The 6,348-nt window shown below is 37.0% G+C and overlaps 1 long non-coding RNA gene across 1 annotated transcript in view; it reads right to left on the bottom strand.

Annotated features, from left to right (window-relative positions):
- Window positions 1-2,162: 2,162 nt before the first annotated feature.
- The window catches only part of LOC117950932, a 4,665-nt gene continuing 479 nt past the window's right edge, over window positions 2,163-6,348 (bottom strand). Inside the window, exons 2-3 of the long non-coding RNA XR_004658010.1 lie at window positions 4,136-4,141; window positions 2,163-2,285 (exon numbers count right to left, since the gene is read on the bottom strand). This is a non-coding gene — a long non-coding RNA (uncharacterized LOC117950932). The remainder of the gene's footprint in view (window positions 2,286-4,135; window positions 4,142-6,348) is intronic.

Below are 6,348 nucleotides of genomic sequence, written 5' to 3'. Positions count from 1 at the left end.
CGTGCCTCTGCTGGTCTTCAAAAAAAATTTGTCTCTATCTGATGCCTATATGTCTGGAGCCCCCAACTTCAAATATAGCTTTATTGTCCCAGAGGGAGATTAAGTTTGCAGCCAGGGCTAAAAATTCTCAATAAAGCATATTCAAAAATATATATTAAAAACCACCTCCCATAAATATAACAATGAAACCAAAATATAAATCAAATAAATATCAAACCAAGGCTATCACCACTGTTACATTTTAAAACTCCAAAAGATAGTGACAGAAAACTGGAAGTTGCTATTGTCACATTGACGTTTAAAAAGCGTGTCCAAGTAAAGAGCTGCAGTGTAACGAGACAACTGCTAAGAGCCAGCTCTCATTACATTGAAACATTTAGTCTGTTGGAGAGGCTCTGGCATGCCATGCATTTGTTTTGAGCACCATAAATCTGTAAACATTAGTTTCAGCAGGTTTATAGTTCTAACGATGATTTGTGTTTAGGGCACAGAGAATCTTGAGTGCAACAAATTGAAGTCTTAAAAACGTAATGAGTAATTGAAAAAATATCAAAACTTTGCATAGGCAGAAATCCCTGATTATTTAACTGGTTCAGGAGACACTATGATAACAATTGTAAAATGTCTGATTTTGGCATCCTCCAGTGGTAGTATCGAAGAAGCAGACAAACAGAATACATGTATTTCTACAGAGCTGCATTAACTGTATTTATGCATTAAGCGTGTTTATGGAAAGTTTGAAAGGAAGTTTACTATCAGACCTTCTTAAGAAGTTCACTACTTACTGTAAGTAACCAATAAGAAAAAAATCTTTGTTTCAGAAAACACATAAGGCTGGAAAACTCAAAAACAGCATTCATGAATTAAAGCAGCAGGGCTCTAAATATTCAGACAAAGAGTGAGAAGGTAAATGTGACCAGCGAAGTGAGAGCTGCTGGTCTGAAGTGATTGAAAGCGTAAGGGTCCTTGGTTTTTGGAACAGGGAAGAAAAAGTAAAACAAGTAATAAAGCACTGCAGAACTTTACATACAAGTCAAGTGTAGAAGCAGACCTGGAAAGAGTATCAACTCCCAGATAAAAACTATTTAGGTTGTATGGCAGCTGCTTCAAAGTAAAACCATCCTGTGAGATTATTTCTTTACCCCGATATTATTACAGTGGAATTTACACTGAATCATGTATAACTAAAAGTTGTCCTCACCACGTCTTCTCTGTGACACCAGCTCTTTTTTGTTTGTTTAGAAACTTATGCATTTTTATTAAAAAAAGGGACAGTTTGCTTAGCGGGTGTCACACAGCCATTGATGTGGCCATATTCATTTGTCTGATGATTACATGAGACTTCAAAGATAGAGTATTCTGTATAGTTGAAGCAGGGTGGCTGCAGGACATCTTGACTTGATGTCTCCACAGTTTTGTTTTAAAGAAGCAGACCCGATTTGTCTTGGGGAGCTGGAAGACCAAAATCTATACAGAGAGTAAATCTGAAAATTCCCTAACCTGTGTTATACATTACTTGGACTTATGATTAAGTTCCTAATTTTATTGTTTTAATGGAAACTTTTCTACAGAAAAGGAATGGGAAAGGGGGGATAAGCAGAAGTCGGATGGAGTGAAGTGGGCATGAAAAGACGGATTTATTTTGGAGAGATTGAGAGGGAGGTCAGAAAGTGAGAATAAAGCTCAGAAAAGAGGAGATAAGAAGAGTTTGGATTTTAAAAGGACAGTTGAGAGGGTTGTAGTGAGCTCTAAAGGAGCTGTAATAAAGGTTGAGGGAGGTAGAAGGACGATTTGGAAGATCTGAGGTTGGCTGCAGGAGCTCTGCAGTAATCACAGATCTATTAGTCAGAAAGAGACTTTGCAATTAGTTATGTAAAAACATGGCTAGGGCTTTAATAAAGAGAAAGACAGATAGAGGTAGGGGAATATTTAAATATTTTACTTTCAAGGGAAGAGAGTTTGAAGGAAAACACAAAGGGGGATTTTCACACTACTCTCATACTGTAACTTTAACATGTCAACTTGGTTTGATAGATTGTCAACTTTGGAAAATTTTGCACATAAGGAAGACTTTGAATTTTGTACCCCCATCTCTTATATTGAAAGCTCATTAGAAAGGGATTGCCTGCCTTCCAGTATGAACAGGAAGAATGACTTGGGTACCAAAACCCGGTTCCACTGAACAACCGGTAGTGATCGGACCGTATTAGAACGCAAATTTCGATTCCTCATTTTGGTTCCACTTAATGTGTTGACTGAAATATTTTCCCTCTGTTGCACCGAAGCTGACATGAAGTATCCCACTTTCTCTGTAGTCTATTGTTAGCCAAAAACGGCAAATATGGGCTACTTTTAAAATGCCATATATTCCTTCTGGGCTCTGGTTAGCATACCAACGCAACTTTTATCTTGTTGTTACTTGTTAATAGTGTAACTGTCATTTATTGTCAAATTATTGTAGTTGTGTGTTTAGTAAATTAGCTTTACTTTTTATATATTTAACTACTTTAAAACTTTAGTATATTATGAAATTTATATAATCTTCAATAAAAAAATAATAATAAAAAAAGAGCCTTTTTTATGTCATTTTATAGTTTTTTTAAGAATTGGCTTAGGCATCTGAATTGTATTCATGGTACCAGCATCGGAACCGTAAAAATACAAACCCGACCCTAATGATAACAGCAAGAAAGATATGTTGCAATGTTCATATGGGCAACTAACATACTTAGTAAAGTGTGAACATGTCTTTTGACATGTAGTATGTTATGAGATTCAAATTACATAAAAAATGAAAAACATTCAATGGTTACACAAGTGCCATTCTTTTTGTACGTCTTCATCCATCAGTAGGTCACAAAAAGCCAGTTATTATATAAAAAACATTTATGTAATTTAATAACTAAGGTGTGTGTACCATAGACACAACGCAACATGAGCTTCACAAGGTTTCAAGATCGTTGTGCTGCAGCAAACTGTCACTCTCTGGCTGGTAGTTTCGTTTTCTTTCTTCAATTAATCATTGCTTTTCTGAAGGTCTTAATTCAGATTTAATACAACTGAGGATTCTGAAGGTTAACTCACTTAATCACTGATTTATTTAGTCAGTTACTTCTGTTACAAAGGAAAGTCAGGGTTAGACCATCTGCAAAAACCACACAGACCCAAAAGTATTTACCCATCTTCTTCCTGCTGGGTGTTGGTATTTATACACAGGTTGAATTTGCTCATCAATGAATGCTTTTCCCATTTAAGAGACATGTGTATCCCATTGCCAATCATTTCAGCACAAGCATTATACCAAATCAGTCGTCCTGCACGCTGATCCAAGCTGACTGTTCGGCAACAGATGGACATCTTAATCTTCCTCATCATCCCCTCCTCCAACAACACTTCTGTCATAGTATCATGGGGCCTGTGCTGTTTACAAGTGACAGCAGATTGATGCAGACATGCCTTTCTGAGAACATAAACACTGAAATTAGCCAATTTTGCAGTGGATTGATTGAACAGCTTTTGCAACGTGTTCATGCAACCACATTAGATATAATATGTAAAATAAATGTAACTGCACTAATGTGTTGTAGCATGATTAATGAGGACAAACAATTAATAAAACAGATGCCTCATGTCTTGAGTGCGGAGAGACGTGACAGGAAGAAAAGCAATGATGATAAGTATACATCAATGTCTAAATTTATTTCAATGTCCAAGACCTTTAAGAATTTCAAGGCCATGCAGTCTTTCAACCACTCTATACATAAAAATATAATTGTTTGGTTCAGTGTCCTAGTGAAGTCTCACTTCAAGCTTTTTTTACTTGAGATTTGATATTTTACATACATATATGTGCAACACATGTAGACTGATCCTTACCTTTGACCTACTTATGTTTTATGATCCATAAATCTCTCTCTCCCCTTTCATGTCTTCAGCTGTCCTGTCAAATAAGGGCCTAAAATGCCCAAAATAATAATAATATATTAAAAAAAGTTATCTACAAAACACACTTTAAGTGTATGCATATACTGTATGTTGTCTGTGCCTTAGTTTGTATTTCAATGATGTAATAATGTATTACATTTAATGCAAAATCATTACAAAACAAATCAAGTATGACACAATAGAAAAAAACTGACAACTGACTGCTTGTTGTCAGTCCGATGTGACTAAATGCAGACCACAGGGAAATGGATCAAGGAGGACACAAACAAACAAACACACACACACACACACACACACACACACACACACACACAAACGCACACAAACAAAACTGTAAGCCCTTTCTTCCTGTCCCCTCATGTCATTGTTGCTATTAAGGTTCCCTTCACAGGTACATCTTTGGTCTGTAGTAAACAGACAGAAATGACAAAGAACAATAAGTGAGTCACTTTTTTCACAGTTTCACTTTTTAGGCACATCCCTAATTATTGGGTGGATTTATTTTTGTCTTTTTTCATTTTTTGTAGCCTCTCTGCTGAATTTGCTCAATTCTGAGGTGGACTCAGACATTCATATCCGGTGTGTGGGTTTATACACAGAAAAACGGGTTTTACTGTGCTTGTGAGGAACATCATTGGCATAATGCAAATTAGTTGTTACACCTTGTTTATTGGACATCTTAAGCAGTCTTCAGCACTTCTAAGGAGTGTTTGACAGTTGGTTAGAATAGGTTCCAAGGAATAGTTTGACGTTTTTGGAAATGCTCTCGCTGGGAGTTGAGATGAGAAGATGAATACAACTCTCATGTCTGTTTGGTAAATTTGACTCTACAGAAGGAGACAGTTATTAGCAAACAGCCTGGAAATGCGGTATACGTTTACATTTTTTATGTTTACCCAAAAATATGACCTCACTTTCCAAAAAATAACCTCACTTCCAAGTCAATATTAGTCCTCAAATACTGTATGTGGAACAACAAGAGCACACATGGCCAGCCTTTTTATCCCCCTTCCATTGATAAGTTCTCCATCCCTGAGCTACATGCTTCTGTTAACATAACTGTCGCATGCTGCAGAGGGTTTGAGTTTACAGTGATTGCCCTCTGGACATTTATTAAAACAAAACTTCTAAGATTTATTTGCATTGCAAAGGGTAATGTTACAATGTGAAGACTCAGTGCTTTTTCTCTGCCTGAGAAAAGTGTCTTTGTGTCTCCTCGGAGTAATGTTAGTGTGATGTGTCTGTCTGAAAGGAGTCTCAGAACAAAATTCTCGGAAACAGCAATAAAAGTATCAGGCAGTGTTTTGAGCCGGAAGACAGCTGTTGTGTCTGTGTTGCAAAGCAGACTCTGGTTGATTATGAGATTTTCTGCCAAGCGGGTAAGAATGTGTTAGGCCTTTTGTCCTTCAGATTAACAGGAAATCATGACCCTCCATTTCATGGCGCAGGGGAAGACAAAGACACTGAAATGATCGAACCAATTTTCCTGTCAAATTTACTTTTGGCCTTTTATTATAGCTAACCAATCCCATAAAGCAAATAAAACCAATCAGTTAATTTAACTGCATCGATCAGTATCTATTGCTGGTGAAGCCCCTGCCTGATATGGCCGATATACTGCTTGCACCCATGCCATAAAACTCTTTTGTCACATGACCAATGTAGTGTATTCCACTCAGCTTGTCAAACTAGCAAAGTTGTGTAAACAAGTAACCTAACAAGTTCTGCGAAGCTTTGCTCACCAGAGATCAAAAATACAATTTCAGAGCTGTCCAGAAAAACTCCAGCAGCCATGTTTATTGTAATGAACTCATATACTCCATGAACTACAATAACTAACGATAATGGATGTTAGATGGAATAATTGATTGTTGGTTTTGGTAATTTTCAAGGGACTTATTGGAATGTCCCCAAAAAACTCAAACTACTTGGCTTTTGAAATCAATGGAATGTGTTTAATGAACTCAAATAATTCAACTGTTTTCCTCTGGACCTCATGCAAATAAAAACAACAAAGACAGTGAACTCCATCACTTATCCTTCAGTGTCTTTGTCCCACAGAGGACAGAGGTAAACATATATGGACACACGACATACTGTAAGTCTGTAAGTCTGTGTTATTGGACAGTACAGTAACTATGAGTTATTTTTCTTGCTGAAACTGGAAAGAAGTAAATAATTGCTATTTGCTTCAGGGAGAGACAATTTTTAATTTATAATGTATACTGTTTATTGATCCCCAGAGGGGAAATTAGAATTTACACTCTGTTTTGTTAGTAACCACTACACACAGGCCTGAAATACACACATGCTCAGGTCCTATTCATGCACAAATGGAGAGATGTCACAGTGAGTGGGCTGACATTGCTGGAACAGTGCCCTGAGCGGTTGGGGGGGGGGGGG

The sequence above is a fragment of the Etheostoma cragini genome, chromosome 9 (assembly GCF_013103735.1).
Source record: "Etheostoma cragini isolate CJK2018 chromosome 9, CSU_Ecrag_1.0, whole genome shotgun sequence".
Lineage (NCBI taxonomy): Eukaryota > Metazoa > Chordata > Actinopteri > Perciformes > Percidae > Etheostoma > Etheostoma cragini.
Note: the sequence above shows the minus strand (reverse complement) of the source record. Positions and strands in the feature narration are given on the sequence as shown.